Source organism: Poeciliopsis prolifica, unplaced genomic scaffold (genome assembly GCF_027474105.1).
Source record: "Poeciliopsis prolifica strain line A6 unplaced genomic scaffold, Auburn_PproV2 SCAFFOLD024, whole genome shotgun sequence".
In the NCBI taxonomy this organism is placed as follows: domain Eukaryota; kingdom Metazoa; phylum Chordata; class Actinopteri; order Cyprinodontiformes; family Poeciliidae; genus Poeciliopsis; species Poeciliopsis prolifica.
This window is the reverse complement of record NW_026562399.1, coordinates 3473798-3493556: the sequence shown is the minus strand read 5'-3', so window position 1 is coordinate 3493556 and position 19759 is coordinate 3473798. Positions and strand designations below refer to the sequence as shown.

Sequence of the window (19759 nt, the reverse complement as noted above, 5' to 3'; positions counted from 1 at the left end):
GATCTATAAATGCAGCCTTTTATTTTTTCTTTGGGTCCGTGGAGTGGAGTGAGCCGCTGCAGTCTGGCCTCAGGGTCACAGCTGCCTCTGCTCCTCCTTCACTTCATTCATTCACTCCTGATCCTGAAGAAAACACGTCTGCCAGACTTGAGGCTCATGTAAATCTGCTGCTGCTGCACGGGAAAGTTATAAATCATGAATATTCATATTTATTCTACCAGCACAGAAATGCAGCTTGAAAACCCTGCTGTGGCAAAGGAAAACCCAGGTAGTTACTTAAAAATAGAGTTTAATCATGTGATGTTAAAGTTCCTTTGAAAGGTCAGCTTGATCATACTTACAATTATTCAGCAATATTTACCAAAAAGGCAATTTATTTAAGTCAAATGACTTCATTGAACATAAATAAAAAAATGAAACATAATTCCATACGATTTGTTCAGAGTACAAAGTAAAAAAAAAAATTTTGTTTACGTATGTAGTTTCTGTTTTAATCACAAAATTTCCCTAAAAACACTGTAAAAGAAAGAAAAAATATTTGTATTAACATGTAACTTATTTAAATTTAAATAAGTTACATGTTAATACAAATATAAAGAGAACATTTTCTTTTTATTTTCTCAAAATGTTCTGAGTAATGATATAAATAATAATTATTATTATACGTAGTAGTAATGGTGGTATTACTATGTAGGTAATTAAATTTTAATTGGTCTTATGACAGAACTGGTAATAATTTTTTGTTTCATTAGATCTGTTTAAATAATCTAAAAATTAATAATAATTATTATTATTATTATTATTATAAGCTTTGAAATATTGGACAAAAAAATATATACAGTATTTTTCAATTGAAAAATTTGAAAATCTCTTTGCCACCAGAAAAAAAACAAAGAAAATATTTTATTTTCTATTTCAATAATTTTGTATATTTTCTGATGTTTACTCGCCTCCTTTTTGTTTAAAACCAACCACTGATTTGATCGATTCACTCTGATGACCTTGTTTATTATTTTTTCTGTATTATTCTGATTTTGAGACGTCGGCTCGGATTGACGGCTCAGTGTCCCAGTTCGGTTCTGGATCGGTCCAGCAATTTTCCAGAGCATCAAGGTCACAGTTTGTGCCTAATTTCCATCTTTATTTTCTTCCGGAGGAAACGGCAAAAAAAAAAAAAAAAAAAAAAAAAAGCTCTCCTGTATGTTAAATGTAAACCCTCTGTAACAATAGAGGCTTGTAGCGCACTGTGACTTTTTTTCCCAGACCTGCATCCCTGGACTCATCCTCTGCGACTCCCGACAAAAGGCCTGTGTTAACTACATTAAGCCGACCCAGAAGCATGCCATTGCCTTTGTACCCAACACCTTTAGAGCTCAGCAGCGATTCGGCCATGCTTTTCCCCAGCATTCAGCTATGATTCGCTCTCCCGTTTTGAAACTGAGAACAACAGCTCCAGCCTCCCCGCTGCCGGCTCCCGCACCCCACCCTTCCCTTCCTTTCCTTTCCTTTCCTTTCCCTGCTCTCCTCGTCTGAGAAAACAAAACAAACACCCCGTCCCTGCTCTACATGTCTGTCCTCTGCAAAGGATGATGGGTGCTGGGGATGTGAGGAGTTTAGGGACAGTAGATCGAGGTGCTAAAAGCCTTTTGTCCAGCCAGGAAAGACGATGTCAGCAGCCAAAGTGAGGAGGGGAAACAAGGAGGGAAGGGGGAGACGGGGTCATTTGGCCTCAGCCCCTCTGTGTGTGGGTGTGTGTGTGTGTGCGTGTGTGTGTGTGTGTGTGCGCGCATGTGTGCAGGTTGGAGGACCTAAGAGCCTGTGACTAATGTAGGTTTGCAACCCCATCACCCAGCCCCCTTTTCCTTCCACATTGTGTTCCTCCACTGCCCAGATGGCCAGTCAGAGGAATAAATCCTGGGACACATTTGGGATTCCAGTACATGGCACTGGGTAAAACATGGGGGAGTAAATATTTGGCCCAGAAATATTATTTAAAGGAAATGCAAGAATAATGTAAGCTTAGTGGGGAATCAGAACATTAACCTCCACTCAGAGATCAGTGGAGATGCATCACAATATGGATGAGACTGTAAGGTCAGAGACTTATGTTTATATCACTTGACTATTGTGAACAATTCTTAATATCTGAGTTATTTAAACGCCTAATTAGGATGCACTGCAAAACTTCAAAAGCTTACCAGGTATTTTCTGTCTAGCTTTTAGTGCAAATATCTTAATACACTTGTTCCACTGGCAGATGGTTTTACTGATGACCAGACATTTTCCCATGTTTTACATAAAAATAGAATTTTTTATGTAAAAAATATTCATGTTATTTACCTTAAAAAAAACTCCCATGTCTTGTTTAAAAGTTGCTTATCAGTTAGTTTTGCACTACAAAATAGAGCAAATGTTTTTGGTAAGATTTTGTGTTTTTGCAGTGTACACACACGATGGATGAAAGGAAGGAAGGAAAATTATTTTAAGAATATTTTCTCACATCATACTTTTTACTTGATTTACTTTTAGTACTAGTCTTTCTTGGGTAAGATTTCCTCCACTGACAGCAACTTCACTAAATGAAAACTAAACATCTTTTAACCAAAATGATGCAGACCCTCCATCATGATGAGGCTGGTTTCCATAGCAGCCTCATTCTTCTATAGAAGATAATAATAGTGAGCTTTTATTATTATTTAATAATCATCAGATAGAGAAAAATCCCTATAGGGATTTTTCTCTATCTGATGATTATTTAATCAAATACAGGGAACACTATGGAAATTTTACCTGCTGTATAAGTTTTATTCGTCTTGTGTTTAAAATGTTTCTTTTGCCTAATTTAGTTGATTTTAAAGTGTTATTTGCAATATATATATATTATTTTTATCTTAGGCTTTAAAATATCAGAATTTAGACATAGACTTTTTTTTCTCCGTCTGACTGCATCATATTAAATATTTAATCGGACATTATGATCAGTTCTTCAGGACTATCGCTGCATTTTTACTAAATCATTTTTATGCTTTCTTGAGTAATTTTTGGACTTTTTATTTTACTCAAGTAAAATATGTCACAGTGATACTGCTCTGTGCGACCGATTTTTGATTTGATTTAAGTTTAGCCAATAGCTATAGAAGCATTTTTGTTTACATTTCTGGATGTTCAGTATTTATTAAATATATAAAAAATATATTTTATGTAGCCTACCAAACCTTTGCTTGAGAAAAATATTTTTAGAGCAAAAACCATAAGCAAATTTATTTTATCAATAGTTCCATTGTCTGAATTCTTAGAACTTCATTAATTTATTGTTTAACTGCCTTTAATATTTAATATTATGACTTCTAGTTGAATTTTTGCTATAACATTTGGTAGAAGTAGTAATGATCAACGTCAATAATTTTTATCAGTAATTGTAATTTTAAACATTATTAGCTCTTTCAGCATACATGTACTTTATATCTAATTTAAATTATGTATTTCCTTAACTAAAAAAACATTATTATTCCAGGAAAGCATCAACATTTTTAGACTTGAACCAAAATCTTTTTTGTTGTTGTTTACTTTTTTTTTAATACTGCTGTTGCTACAATAACTAGATCAGAGAATCTACATTATTTTTTCTTGTGATTATTTCTCATATGAACAGATTTAGGTTTTCCCAACTACATGGGGTGAAGAGCAGTGAGCATTATGTCGAGGATTGTTGTTCAGTTTTCTAAAGTTAGATGACATTCTCCTGACTTTTCTTTGCTTGATCTCAGATCATCCCCTCTCGCCTTGCGTTCCCTGGCAGCCGCCTCGCGTTGTCAGAACCGCGCCGAAGTTCTGAACTTAAGACGTTTGTCTTCTTCTCCATCAGAGAGTCAGAAAGGCATCAGATCTGTCATATTCGCTCAGCCGTTGCATGACAATGAGCCCAAACCTGAAGCTGGAGTTAGAAGCTTCTATCAGCTGCAGCGCTTCAAACGCAGCTTTACAACCCGCTGCCCCCCAGAGACCCGATCCCGACATCAGAACTCAGTTACACAAAATATTGATCTGATTTAAGATGTTTTGTTCTCAATCTGGTGTTACGTCGTGCTTCACTGCCTTATTTTTACAGCTTTGGGTTTTTGTCTTTTAAAAAATAAAATTAAATTCTTTCCATTTTCCCAAATAAATTGACTTTCAGAGCTAAAATCCACCCTTAATTATCCACATTTTACCACTTTAGAAAGGTTTCAGGAAAAAATGGATTTTCTTTTTCTTTTTCCTTTCTGGTTCGGCTCATTAATCTTGGAGACGGGGATTAACATCAGCCAGATTCCCTGATATATTTGGAGTAAAAATGTCTCCATTTTCCTGTTAAAGAGAAAAATAGGTCGGCGCTCGGATGCAGTGCTTCATCTGTAAACACACGATCAAGCATTTCTGTGTGTAGGAGGAGGGGGGGAAAAATGGCCGTACAAATGATCGGCCCATGCAGATTTCTCGGCGGGATACCCGAACGTCCCTCTGAAAGCTGTCATTTATTTTCATTGCTTTGCTGCCGTAATGGACTTCGCTTGAACGACATCTTTGTATTTAACCTTGAGGATGAAGCATCTGAGTGCTTGTGCACATTTATGTGGCTGCAAATACACACAGAGACACACACTTTACTATCATAATGATCATCTCCAGCTCTGGTTTCTCCCCCTCGTCTAATACCACATTTTGCTTTAGTGCTTTCTCTTTTTCTAAAGAGCTGCAATGAAAATCCTCTCCAGCATTTTAATTTGGGTGAGTCAGTTAATGTTCAATTGACCTGCAGGATTTCATTTTATTTATTTTTATCACATGGAAGTTGCATGCTGAAGTTAAGAGTTTCAGACCAAGCAACAAGTAGATCTCTGCTCAGCAGCAACAGGATCCCAGACAGAGATCCTCGTAAAGTATTGTATCTAGACGAAAAATATATTAATAACTCTTACTGTCCATGAAATGCAGGTAGGAGATGAATAAGCTAAACTCTGAATGGAAACCAAAGCTTTAAAGTCGTTGTGCTCTGGATATTTTAGCTGCACAGTTAAAGAAGCAGCAGCTCCAATGATCCCTCCCCCCCAACTGCTACAGCAACTTATTTTTGACCAGGTTCTCAGATGATGACAGTCATTCATGTGGACATTATTTCAGCTTCTGCTCATTGACCACATTTCCATTTTGTTTTCAGGTGCTGGAAACATAAATCTCGCCTTGTGTCATGGTCTGAATCAATCAGCGTTTCACAGTGACAGACCACCTCCTCCGCTGTAGCTTCAGACCCAAAACAAGCCCGTTCTCCCAGACAAAATAAGATACGTCCATGTTTTCAAAAAGGATAGGTTAATACCCAAAGGTATGAACACTAAACAGTAACAAATCTCTGCTCAAATACCCGTGTCATCACAGCTCATGAGCTCAGCGGCCAGCTCTGGCTCGTTACCAGTTGTCCCAGTTGCTCTGTTGCCCCCTCCATGCTGAAGGAGGAAGAGCAGGCCAGCTGTCATGGCCAGGGCAGTCAGGGAGCCACTGAGGCCAGCTGTGGAGCGGGAACTGTTCCCTCTCATTTCCACTTCATTTATCGCCTCCCACTCCATCCATCCACACCTTGCTCTGCCTCTGCCAGTGGAGTGACGCTGGGCCCGAACCACGCCTTCACTTTACTGCCTCTTTCTCTAAAACACACCGACTTTCTGTGCACCTATTTAGCTACATGGAGTCATTATGCAATACTTAGTAAAAGTCTTTCACGGAGACGTTTGAGTTTTATAGGGAATTTAGTGCATTTTTCCAAATAAATGAGTATTTTTGCATTGTTTGCTTTGCAACATAAAAGCATCATACAGTCACCAATTATGAAACGAGCAATAAACATTTAATCAAATGCCAAAATCATCGATCAAATTATCATGAATTAATTTGATCAATGTTTGACTTAATGGTAATAAAAGTCAACTTTAAACAAGTGGGTTTTAAACTTTAGTTAAATGAACTCAGTGTTTCAGCAGTTTTGATGTTTTCTGCAAGTTTTTTCTAGATGTGTGGTGGTTAAAATCTTAATGGTTCTCCAGGTTTGGTTCTGGTTCTGAAGATGCAGAGCAGATAGACCAGAACCAAACTCTGTTGCAGTGATGCGACTAAAGACAGATGAAAGGATTAGTTTCTCTAGATCTTGCTGGAACATTAGTCCTTTAATCCTGGAGATGGTCTTCAGGTGGTAGAAGGCCAACTTTGTAACTGCCTTTATGTGGCTCTGAAGGTCCAAACCAAGGAGCAAAGCAGACTGGTCCAGGAGGAAATTCTAGAGAAGTTTATATACCTCTGTAGCAGCTGCAGAGATCTATTCCTCCAGTAGAAGAATCTGCTGACAGGACAACAACTACCAGTGTTATGAAAATATAGAAAACTGTTAAGAATAGAAAACTATTTTTGAGAGGGGAGACATCAAACCTGAACTAAAAACAATCCTGGAAGAAAACCTACGACGCACCTGAGCCTGGAGTCAAGGATGAAGGTTTTACATCGAAACATATTTGTAGGTCAGAATGGCCTAGTCAAAGTCTAAGCCTTAATTGAACTATGAATCAGTGACAAGAGTTGGAAAATGATGTTCAGAGATGTTTTTCTTGCGGTTTGACCTCAGATTGGCATAATTAAAATGTTGAAAACCACAGTTTTAACTTTTTTATTTGGGGAATTTTTCTGAACCCATTTATCACTTTTCTTCTTTTTTACAATTAAGCACTTTGTGTTGGATTGTCTCATAAAATCCTGACAAAATATGTTGAGGTTTGTGGTCACAGTGCACCAAGCAGTGGAAAAAATGTCAAGATATGTCTATCTTTGGGAAGCGGCAACTCTAACGTTGTATCCAAATGATTCTCAACATTTTTCCCACTTTTAAACCGCTGCTTTGCTGTTTATTTCTCTGCTTAGGCTCATTTTAAAAGGATAACAGTCTTAGGTTTGTAGAATAAAATTTGGAGTCATGCACAAACTAAAGGAGCCTCAGAGAAACCAAATCCTTTCCAGATTTGACCCAGTGTGGTGCAGAGCAAGGCCCAAACAGCTTTTTTCCTCCCTCTCTCCCTCCCTCCTCTTCTTGGTATGAATCTGCCGTATCTCATTCCCCAGCGCTAATTCCAATTTAATTGCCAGTAGCCTGAAGCCTCCTCAATAGGAGTAACAAATGGTTTGATTCTGTAGACTTCATCAGACTGCATTTTAAATGCGACACAGTAACCCGGTGCGAATGCCAATGAAGCCTGGCGAGTAGCCCCTCTGTTTACTAATTATCCTTTTTCTTACTCCGAGCCGCACAGCACAAGTTGTCTGATTAAATCGGATTTGTGGGGATTGGAGGGGGTGGGGTTGGTGGGAGCTCCTGCGGTGGTGTTGGTGGAGGCTACGGTCGGGGGCCAGCTGGATTGGATGACAAGCGTGGTCCATCTTTGTATGTTCACAACGAGAAAGGACAACGGGGGGGGAGGAGCAGCGGTGCCACTGTAAATCATCAAAAAAGGGATTTGCTGCTTTTTTTTCCTCATTGGCATTGATTCCCGCCTCACGTTGCTGGTGATTTGTACAGTCGGTGCTGCGATCAGGAGAAAAACAAAGAGGAGGAAAAATTTCGGATCTGAATAACAACAGTATGAAGGACCAGAAGCTATCTAGAATTTCTGCTCCCTTGCAATGTCATTGAATAGCCCGTTAATGCAATCAAAACCTCAAAAGTTGTGTTTTCTCAGCCTCAACATTGATCTGAAGCTTTTGCTTTGATTCCTTTGGGGCCATTCAAATGACTTTTAAGAGAAAAGAAGACATCTTTTCATGAACCTCGCTCCAGCTCACGCTTTATTAGCTTAGTAATTATTTGGGTCAAATTTCCTAATTGCTTGTTTTGCTGTTTTTCTGTAAATTTACTTTTATCAAACAGGTCTCTCTTTTAAATGAGACTTGTATTAATAAAGGTCAAATAACAAAAAAGAAAAAAGAGTATTTGCCACCTGACATATTTCATGCTTTTTTGTCGCAAGGTTTTAAAAGGATCTTCACGTCAAAAAAGGATGATTTGATTAAATAGAAAAACCTATTTTTAAATGATAATTCTATTTAAGGGAAACCTACCAAAACAACCTGGACAAATGTGAAATAGTACTTCCTTGCCTTGTCAAATTATGAATTGACTCAGAGAACCTGTCAAATATCAGTTATTGGCAGATCTATGAGCGAGACCCATTAAAGCAGGACCTGTCTTACAACGTGAAGTAGGCTAAAATATCTAAATAAAAGTAGCAAAGTGCTTCAGAGAAAAAAATCTGATTTTGCCAGGAAAACATGGCGGCATTAGTGTGGCGATCTGGGCCTGTTTGCTTCCACAGAACCTGGATGACTCAATGTAATTCATTGTACCATTAATTCTGCTCTGTACCAGAAAGTCCTGAAGGAGAATATCCAGGTTTTGATTGAATGGCATAGTCAAAGTCTGTGCTTAAATCTGATTGAAATGCTGTGGCACTACCTAACACAGGACAATCACGCTGAAAAAAAAAAAAAAAAACCTCCACTGTGACTGAATTAAATGGTTGGAACTACAAATGAACTCATCAGCTAAATTCTGCTTCTTGTATTTTCGACTGATATCAAACATTCGTTTCTGAATTTTTTTGTGTTTGATGAAAAGAACAGAACGGGACGGATACATCCCACCATTTTTTATTAGCATTTTTTTTTCTGTTGGACATTTAAACCCAGTTCAGCTGAGATATTAAGTATTTAAGTATTTACTTTCTTTTTCTGTCTTAGCAAAGATTCAAAGTTGAGTATCAGAGAGTTTACCATCAAACGATCCACACAGGAAGGTCAGCACCGTCTTTCAGTTCAGCAGCAGAGCTAATAGGATGAATTAGGACTGTTCTTTCTTTTAATAGCAATAATGAGACTGGAAAGGCATTTTCTGACACATTTTCGGCCCTCTGTAACCTTCTGCAGACCCTGAGCTGATGCCGCAGCTTGTCTGATGATGTGCAAATAGTCATAAAGAGCAGGAAGTGGCACTTTACAGTAGGCCGGGAACATGGCGGCGTGCAGACGAGCAAATCTGCTGGGCTATAAAGACCTCTCCCTGTCAAACTAAATGGCCGGTTGAGCTGCCATATGGTTGTGCTGACATTATCTCTGGGTAATTAATATGGCATCTCGCCTGGCATCTGGTGGCATTAATCTAGCCGGGAGCCGTTCATCTTACAGTGTCAGCGCCGCTGCAGGCCCGACGTGAATTATCGCTGCCCGGCGAAACGAGGAGGAGAAAAAAAAACATCAACAAAAAGAAATACAAACAAAACAGGTCGCTGAATTTTCTGCTCGGATGGATTTGTTTCCCTTTGATTTGTTTCACTTCTGCCTGAAAAATGTGGCCGGATATTTTCTCTATAATCTGATCTTTATTGGCATTTGATTAATCATATATCATACTGCTTTGCTGGGAGGTTTTTTACTTAAAGAGGATTTGCAAACAGACATTTAGGTTGACAGCACAACCATCAAAATCTGCTTTCTAACAATTGGAACTTGCCATAAGATTGAAGTAAACATATCAACATAAAATGTTCAAACAAAATGGTAGAACAATCTTTTAACTTTTACTCAAAACAAGAAAAGTGACAATTATTCCCACTGCTATTGGAATTGAATTGTGTATTCTCACAATTTGTTTTAATTAAGTTTATTGTTGGTTTATTATTAGTTTGTTCTATTATGTGTAAAACTTGACCTTAATGCTTTTAATGTTCTATATTTTTTATTTTTTAGCACCGTTTTCAGCTTCATAGGTAATTCTAATTGTTTCATACATTTAACTGTTTTCTAGTTACATTTTAAATGCTTTTAATTGTGCGTTTCCTCACTTTTAAATTTGATTCTAGTTGTCTCATAACACTTTTATTGAAGTAGTTTGTTTGTTTTACCTTCAATAAACCAGTTTATGCCGCTTTGTTACGGAACGTAGTAAATAAAATCTAATTGCTTGATGGTGTTTTTAAATATTGTTTAAAACATTCACCTATAATGCTTTGGTGTTTAGATTTACACGCCTTTAGAGCAGAACATTAAATAACAAACTTGTTTGCTAGCTAATTAGCCAGGCTACCTGCTCAGGTAGCCAGACTGCATTCAGCTGCTCAACACTTGGTGTTCAGTTGTTCATTTTTCTTTCTCCTTTGGATTGAAAATATTTCTAAAGGGCAAATTAGTGGTTTTGTAAGGAAGGGGGAAGTGAGGAATTGTAATTTCGGCCACCTTTCTGGCAGTGTGCAGCAACTGGAGCAGTAGGGGTTTCTCTACAATAGTCACTCCAGAATCACAGTTGAACAAGTTTGATGTTACTTTATTTTAGACCTGGCACTTCAACTTATTAATTGAAAATTGAATTGAAAATTGAGCTTATTTAGTCAATGTAATCACTATTTTGATTAAATTGTGAAAATTGTGACAATATAATTTTTAATTGAGCTATGAGCTCTTTTTTTTTTTTGTGATATTAAATTACTTCCAGTCTAAAAGTTCAGCTTTTATTCCTCTGCTGCTTCATCCAGCAGTTTTCCCCGGATTCAAATCTCTCTCCAGCTCATTTCCATTCCTCTGTCCTCCACTCTGATCAATAAATACTTCTGTGGGGATTTTTTAAGTGAATTAGAAGTAGCACAAACATTCAAACTTCTTCTCTTTCTCCTACCATATGTAATCGCCAGAGTCCTGTGTTTCTGGAGTTGCAGCTCTGTGTTTCTGTGCTGTGCAGAGCTGGATAACAGGATCATCTGAATCAAAGGGCCCATACTGCATTGCCCCCCCCCCACATCTCTCCCAACACACACACATAATACAGACGATCCAGCAGATGCATGTTCTGCCTTAAAACAGAATAAACACTTTGGTCTTGTTTGAAAACTTCTTTAAAATGTTCCACTCTCAATTTCTCAAATTACTTGCTGTTCCTGAGGAAATCTACGGAAACTGGATGCAAAAGAGACTTCAAGCCCAGCGAAAATCTTCAAAGATATCCCGACTTGATCCCTGCTTTTGAAACCAAGATGGTCTTATTGCCAAACTGCTTCCAATAAAGGCTGGAATATGACAAACAGGAAGTCATTTGCTAAGCTTGTGCAGCAGCATGATGTAATTCCGATGCAACACGTGTTATGCGAGCCATTTTCCCCCTTCCTCCTGTTCGGTATCAGTTTTGGCAGTTTTTGTTTATCAGCCGAGAACATTCAGTTGCTGTGTGGAGATTTGTCTTTAACTATTCAAACGGGCCGGAACAGTGGATTCTGATGCCTTAGGAAAATCTCTGAGAGTTTGATTTTAGGGGGGAACAGCTTTTTATTTTATCTCATGGTGACAATCGGATGTGCAGCGGCTCCCACATTTATTACTAAAAACAGTTGAAATAGTTTCACCCTTTATTGCAAAGGGAGGATATCACTTGAATTTGACTGCTTTTATTCAGACAGGAAAAATCCCTCAGGGAATGACCTGGAATCTGATGTCAGGATGCTCCAGGTCTGGATGAAATGGAAAACGAGAATATTTTGTCCTGCAGTTTGGAACGATGACCCAGTTCACTTTATTGTTATTTGTTTTTTTGTTGTTGTTTTTCTTGGGAAAAAAAAAGAAGAGGGTCTTGATTCTTTATCTTTTTTTGTTTTTTTTATTTTCTCCCTCCTGTCTTTTACTTGTGTCCTACTTTCTGTTGTTGTTAATTGTAAAACTGCCCCGATGAATGTCTCCTAATATTTTATCAGAGACCTTTTCGATGGTGAACATCCAAAAGTGTTTATTACAGGACGACGCGTGTCCCTTGCCGACGCTTCACAGAGTTTCTGCTTGAGGCAACCTTTTCAGAGAAGCTGTGACCTGATGTGCGATGAAGCCTCGCTGCCGACAAGAGTAACAAACAAACATGTGACGGGAGCTGCAGAGCGGCAGGAACTTCACCTTTTCTCGTTTCTCACACCTAGTAGTGCCGACACGGGGGAGGCGGGTTATTGTGACTGCTGTTTGTGGCAACTGGCAGTTAGACGGCGACAGAAAGCAGTGCCGAGCCAATAAGGGGAGTGAAGGTTGTTGTGACTGAGTCGATTCCCAGGCTGGTGGAAAGTGAAGACGGTTAGGAAGGCAGAAGAAAATAATTACTGATTTCTGTCTTCATGGAAAGAAGACCCTTTTTCCATATAGTTTTACAATGGCCTGAAACTTCTGCACGTTTTCACCTACATCCACTTATTTGAATGTGTTTTATTTAAATCTGGATACATCTGCTACACTTTTTAGACTTTGTCAAACTCTAGAAGACATGTGGCATGCAGGAGTGGGAATTTATCATATCATTTATAGTTTATTGTGATACATTTTTTAGCATGATAGCAGTTTTCATTAATAAATTCCAATTAATGATGTGAAATACAGTCACCGTGTTCAGTTTATGTGACTGGTGTCCTAAAGAAGCGCTCCGTAGACTAAGTTTTAGTAAACATTGCTCATATTTTTTGCTTGGCGCTCACTGGATCTATTTATTCCTCTTCACCGAGTTAAAACAACTCGAAGTGGGGCGTCTGTTTGCATACTTTGATCGTGCCTCTCGCATTTTCCAGTTCTGGTATGAACTTGTTTTCTGCAGAACTTCTTATATGGAGTTCTACTTTGGAAGGTATTTTTTTGCAGAACCCTCAAGTTAAAGAGATTAATTGTTGTTGTTGTTTTCCCGTTAGCAGATGAGCTTGGAGCACTCAGGCACAACATGGATGACGTTTAGATGAGCTGAAGCTTGTAAGTCGGAGTTTATGAGCGGCGCTTGAAGGCAGCTTTGGCATCGTGCTTCTGTCTCCACGCCACCAAATGAATGTAGACGTGCGAGGATACAGATGCCTACGTTTAGTCACTATTCTGTACTCCGCATAGATAAACCATACCTTAGCATAGATTGCTATTGACAGGAGCAAGCAGTAACAGAGGTTGAGGTCTGTTGGTAATGGCCTGTGATTGAACACCTTGTGCGGAGGTCCCGCTGCTCGCTGCCTCATTAAATCTGGCAGGTTGTCTGTTCGGCACGCTGCATTGCAGGACACCGTCGGCACACATTAAAGCGTTTCGGCTGCAGCACTCCCTTGAACATGTGCAGTGGAGATGGATTTCGGGGGACCCAATGTTTCAGCTGCGTTTGTGTTATTATTACACTTCGTTATGACAGCAGTTACTGCTGGGGAGCTTCTTCTGTAAATAAGAAGTGTCGGAGTGTGGCTGTCACCTTTAGCTCTCTGAAAATGTGTTAAAGCTTTCTTATTAACTGGATCAGAAGTCATTTCAGTGTTTGGTTGGGGGTAAGAAAGTGCTTACTAAAAGGAGGCTTGTGTTTGTTTAACTTGCTTTAAAGAAAGTGAAATTCTGCCACTTTAAAATACTGCCAATCAAGGGGGAAAAAAAGAGTGAAAATTGGTAATTAGAAGATAACTGTAATATTAACCAGCTGATTTCAGCAAAGAATCCACCGATCCACTTTTCCACTTCTGATACCGATTACAGATATGAGATTTAGTATCACCTTATACAGAGAAACAGAGCTGAGTTTTATAAACGGACATAAATGTTCTGAAGTATATATATGACAACTCTGCCCCAGGACAGTTTCACAAGCTTGGTCAAACACGTAAAATCACCTTTCATTTTATTCAGTCAGCGTGATTAGAAGTATAACTGCCAATGGAAAATAAATAATGAAGAAAAATGAAACTGATCAAAACAATAGGTTGACTATCTCAGTCAAATGTAGCAATAAACTGTAGCAAACCTTCAGTCAAATTGTTTATAAAGTGCAATTTGGGATTCTAACTATATTGCATGATATCACTCGGTGAACAAAGCATAGAATCAGACTGAGTAGATCTGCCCTCATGAATCCAGCACAATGTGACCGATCCTTGATCTAAAATATTTCTGCTATTGGGACTGATGCCGATAATATCAGACTGGTGCATCTCTAGTATCAGTTTGATTCGATTATTTTATTTATTTTAAATTGCCACATTCTGTCAATTTTTCACTGAACCACTTTAGCGGTTTTATACAATATTGAAAGCGCAAAAGTGCAAATAAATAAATTACTTTTTAAATAAATCATTTTTGGCCACTTTAGGAAAATGTATGGGAGTTGCTCAGTTTTTTTATCACTGTTTTCACAGTCAATGTTGTAAACATGAAATAAAAAAATATATATTAAGACTTTACACCAGTATTCTGAATACATTTAAATAAGTTTTCTCACTCCAACTCCAACAAACAGTGAAGTACGACAATAGGTCTGTAGTTCCATAACTTCAGCAATATTAAAAATGGACATTCTTCCAAAAAAGTTTCGTTTTTGTTCATATTTTCAGTTTGTTTTTGTGCACAGACTGCTGACGGGTGTCATTGTAAATCCAAATTCTCCCCACCCGTCCAAGCAGAATTAGAAGAAGCTTCTCTGTGTCGGCGGGGGGTCAGATCAAACGAGTCGGTGTGTGTTTACCTTCCTCCACATCGAACTCGGCTCAGTGACCGGCCTCTACGCCTTGAGCCATTTCTCTGCTCCTCGCCCATCCGGCTACTGTCACCTCCCTTCAGGGAGGATTCCTCTCCATTACCTGCCTCTGTCCATCCCCCCCGCTTAAATAACAGCAGCGCTGCCACTTCAGAGCCATTACGATCCACACACAAACTGCGTCCGACCGCACCGCGCCTTTATAAATAGATGGCATGAGAAGTAAAGAAAGAAAGAGGCTGGTTAGAGGAGATAAATTATTCCCAAACAGCCAAACGGGAATGAGTCTAGGAACCCCACCGCCACCATCCCAGCTCCTCCTTTCAGGTGTCACTTTCGGCTGACTCAATTTTACACTGTAATGGACCTCCCGGTTCAACTAGTTTTCTCCCACCTTCTCTTCCTTTTTTATCTCTCATCCACTCTCTTTATCTATCAGCCTCTGACAACACCTTAACTCACTTTCCTGAGACACACAATTATTCCCCGCACTGACTGTATACTTTGTACCACTTAATTTTTCTCTAAAGGTAATCGAAGTTAGCACCTTGCCACAAACTACTCTTTGCGGGCAAGAAGTCCAAATGAAAGTAAGTGAGTAGCAAACAGATTTCCTTCAAACCGACCACAGGTAGAGTCAAGCAACCTGCAGTTTTTGCTTTTGTTAGGGACAAACTTGTTTGTGACAAATTTGTTCTCAAATTACATCTGAATGTTATCTTTATTTAGTTGCTAATTAGCTTTTTTTACCTTTAAAAAGTTACCTCAATTAAGAGATTGCTTCTAATTTCTTTTTGCTTTATTGCTGAAGTTCTTTAAGTGGAGGCAACTGAGCTCTGGAGGCACATTTTCCCTTTACTCTAAAAAGACTGGTGTCTTGGAAATAATAAATAACCAGTTCTTTAAAGACGTACATTTATTTTTAAGTAATTACAAAGATTTTAACTCTTCAAAATGGTCACTTTTTTTATTTACATATGACAGTTCCAGTCAGATCCCTTATATTCATGCATTTCATACGCCCATAATTTTGAGGGACAAATGATATCTGAAAACAAAGATGGACGACAAAGGAGCTTCTCCTGCCATCTGGAGGGGTATTCCTGCTTCAAAAAGTGATCTGATTGGACTCTGGAAAAGACTAATGTTGTGTTCAAGTTGTGCTAATAGGAGCTAGCCTATCTGCAAAGTTTTTCTAGCATAAAATAGCAACTCAATGCTAAGCATGTAGCAGCAGCACAGACGTCTGCATCGCTAATGTTGGCGTCCACAGGTTAGGTGCATTGTCTGCAAAACTGCAAAAATCAAAATCCACTCAATACTCTGCCTGATAGATACACTGTTTGTTTCAAACATGGAACTGTACAATATGGAGCCAAACAACATCTCTGTCCAAAGGACAGAGAAGTCCAGAGATCTCGTGTTTGTCATTTCTCTGACCATTGTACACTCTGACCTTCAGGTCAATTTTTGCTCCTGGGAAGATGGTAAGCTGTCTTACATGTTTTCCATTAGTGAACCTTTCAGTAAAGTATTTTGAAAATAGTCATATAACCCTTGCTAGATTAATGGTTGATAACAGTTTCTACTCTAAGGGCATTACTGAAGTTTGTCTGATGTTGTCTGTAAGCTCCAGAGCAGCAAACTGAAGTAACAGATGACAATCAATTAATGGAGGTTTTCAGTCATGCTGCTATTCAGACAAAATATCACAAAATACCTTGAAAGCAAGTATTAATTTTTTCTCGCATACTTTTTTACATTTCAGCTTTGTTTTTGACCGACATCTTATGCACTTTGGTACATTTGTCTTTGTTTTCACTATGACTAAGTGATGCATTTAAATGTTGTTCAGTTTTTGGATTTATGCAAATACCTTGCCCACCGTACTTCCATGCTATCTACTTTGACAAAAATGTAATGATTTTCTAACTGAAGTGACTGACTGCTTTAAAGTCTGATACACATATTGTTCTCCAATCAACTTAATGTGTCCCGGCAGCCACTGTAGCTGCCCTGACTTCAAAGTAGCCGTTTTTTGTTGTCGTTTGCTTCCACTTTTTGTTTCCACGCTTTGTTTCTCTGTGAGGATGTCAGGGCGTGTTTGCATCTGGGTTTCATATATCCGCCCTGCGAAAGCCCAAAGGTCAGAGGTGTGTTGACCTTTTACATTCCAGAAACCTTTTCTCCTCAGATTCCCCATATTTGGCCAAAGTCTTTGTGAGGCCAAACTTTCCCCCCACCCCCTCTAACATCTACTTCTCTCCCTCTTTTTTTGACTCTGGACCACTTCCACAACCACAATAAACATTTTTTTCCCCTCAGTCATAAATTATTTTTCTCCAAAATGATCTGAAATACAAGCATTATTTATGTATTCCAAGTCAAACTACTTTTAAAGTCTACATGGAGGTGAGAGGTCTCATTTAAAGCCATGAAAAAATAAACAACTTTATAGTTTTCTTCTTTTTTTAGAAGCACACTTTCAATTGATTTATTATACTTCCTTATTATTAGCAGTAATATCAGTGTTTGCAAAACTGTTTTCAAGGAGTTACAAAAAACTGTTTTATCTGTTTTTGTGAAGCTCGTGTTTTACAACTCTAACCTGTGGAATCAAGAATAGATTTAAATAGACAACATGAAGTAGGCTAAAAGCCTTAATCTAAAGAGAATAAACCCAAGAAATAGTCTGGAAGCACTTATAAAGTCAATGTGTGTGATGGTTGATATCAAAGACTTCTGTGCACCAGTAGAGTCAACCTGACTCCCACTTAAGTTTATTTAGCACCAATTTGCAACACGCCATCGACTTTACGAAATGTACAGATACCAAGAAAAGTCCGTCCATTCCAATTGATCCTGTTTTACAATTTTGCAATTGTTTCCTTTAAATAATAAATGCAATTAAAATGACAAGTGAATAGATTTGTTCACTAGGTTACTCATTAAAAAACACGCTGTGCTATGAACTGCTTCCTGTTGTCGTCTTCGTCCTGTCTGCCTATAGTAAAATCCAGCTGCTGATCATATGAAGTGTAAAAAGTGTTTCTGTTGCAGTTTTACAAAATAAACTCATTTCAATGTGTCCAGAAAAATCACTTCAACGTAATGCAAAAACATTTTGCCAAAAAAATTTACGTCAGTCTGAACATTGCTATGTCAGAGCTCAAATTACCGCCACAGATCTGCAAACATTAGCATGCTAGTCAGTAACGCTAACTACTCAGATCTGTTAGCATTGGCATGCTAAAGCCAGCACCACACTTCAGCACTAGCAGTTCAAGTCTGCTAACTTTCACATCCTTGAATGCTAGTGCTAACATAAACAGCAAATTATTGTTACTTCAAGATTCATTAAAAATGCTCGACAAAAATATCCAGAACAATCTAAACATGCCAGTGTGTAAATATAAACCTTAGCATGTTAACATGTACTCAGATCCATTATACACAAAAAACATAATTTCCAAGACGTTTGAACTGTTAAGCAACTCATCTGCTTAACAGTAAAATGTCCGATTATTATTGTTTCCCTAAAATGTTTAATTCATTGGTTGCAACAATAAGTTGCTGATCTAGTAACTCAAAGTGCCTTTGATACATTTTCAGTCGTAAAGAAGCAGAATATATATTTAGCCTTTATAAATTTACATGCATTTTTAATTGGACTTTTAAGTCTCTTTATACATTAAAGCAGAATTTAAGCTTCCACGTCTTTTAGTGTCTCAAACAAAACATTTTCACAGAACTGAACCAAGATCAGCTCCACTTGACTTATTTATTAAAGTGCAATGCAGTTAAATTTTTCGTCTAATCAATGTATTGATGTGGATTGATGTATTGTTACACTCCAAGCAAAGACCAGATCAATTTCATAATAATAAATTATGCAAACATGTGTTTAATCAGACCTCATTGATATATAACAGATTATAGAAACTATTTTCTCATCGGTAAACTGAGGATTTTTGGCATTAAAAGTTGTGACAGTTTCATTCTGTGGCTGATTTATAGTTAATTACAGCAGAGTTTTCAGTGAAAGCAGCAAAAAAATCAAACTGTTCCTCACCTCCGATGCAGGTGTTTGTTTATGCTACATAAAATGTTGCAATAAATTACTACAGCACCATAAATGAAAACAATGCATGGATGTCCCTTTAACACACGTACCTCTCCATATAGTTAATGAAGGAGCGAGCATTTCAAACAGCATTCACAAACAAACCACACAAGTTGTTGATACAGTGAATAATGAGACAGGAAACACAGCCACACTCGTGTGACATGTTATATTTTACTAACTGTTCCCTGGCGGCTTTACGTGCTACATACTGTATTTATAGAGATTAAAGACGTACACATTTCTAATGCTTCGGGGTGGCTGCGCAGACTGATAAAGATCTCCTATGCAATACTTCAATCGAATCGCGACTCCAGCGAGCATGGTGCATTTTTCTCCAGCAGAGATAAAAAGCACACAGTTGCAAGCGCACAAACAGCTAAACAACAACAACCAAAAATGCAAACACACACCACAGGGTTGCACGGCCACTTCGAACACACACTCCCTTCACACTTTTTTCAATTACCAGGCTTGGGAAAACTCTGGGGAATGACTGAGTGTTTGGAGCTCAGTTTCTATTTCATCAGTCAATAACACATCTTTGGGGCAAAGCTGACACTAATTTAAAAATCTATGAAGAGCAGCCCGCCTCATGTTCATAACCACTGGAGGAGGAAGAGGAGGGACCACGACAGCCTGCACACCTGATCAATCACCGTTGCGGCGTGCTAAAGGATGATGGGGGAGACGTTGCAGCAGGATGATGATGATGGGAGGAAAGGTGCAGAGGAGTTTCAGAGCATCATCTGAAGATAGTAACTTCAGCTTGCGTTAGTGGGAGATAAAGAAAGTTAAATCTAATGCTACGAGGGGAGCAAAATAAATTTTACACTAACTACACTTCCACTGGCCATAAAATTGCAGAAAACGGAGTTACAAAAATAAATTTGCTTAACGGAAACTATTTGTATTAGCATTAAAATGCTAAATGTTAGCAGATCTGAGAGGCTGCAGACAATGCTCTCTGCTCCTTTGTTGTTTTCCAGTTCATGCATTTTTTGTAGACTACTTTTACTGTTATAAATTTTCTGTTGTGCTGTGTGGAGGTTATGAATGTA

The 19759-nt window shown here is 38.3% G+C and overlaps 1 protein-coding gene across 3 annotated transcripts in view; it reads left to right on the top strand.

Moving 5' to 3' along the window:
* zbtb16a (zinc finger and BTB domain containing 16a) overlaps positions 1–19759 on the top strand; it is a 169833-nt gene that overhangs the window by 133976 nt on the left and 16098 nt on the right. The window lies entirely within an intron of this gene.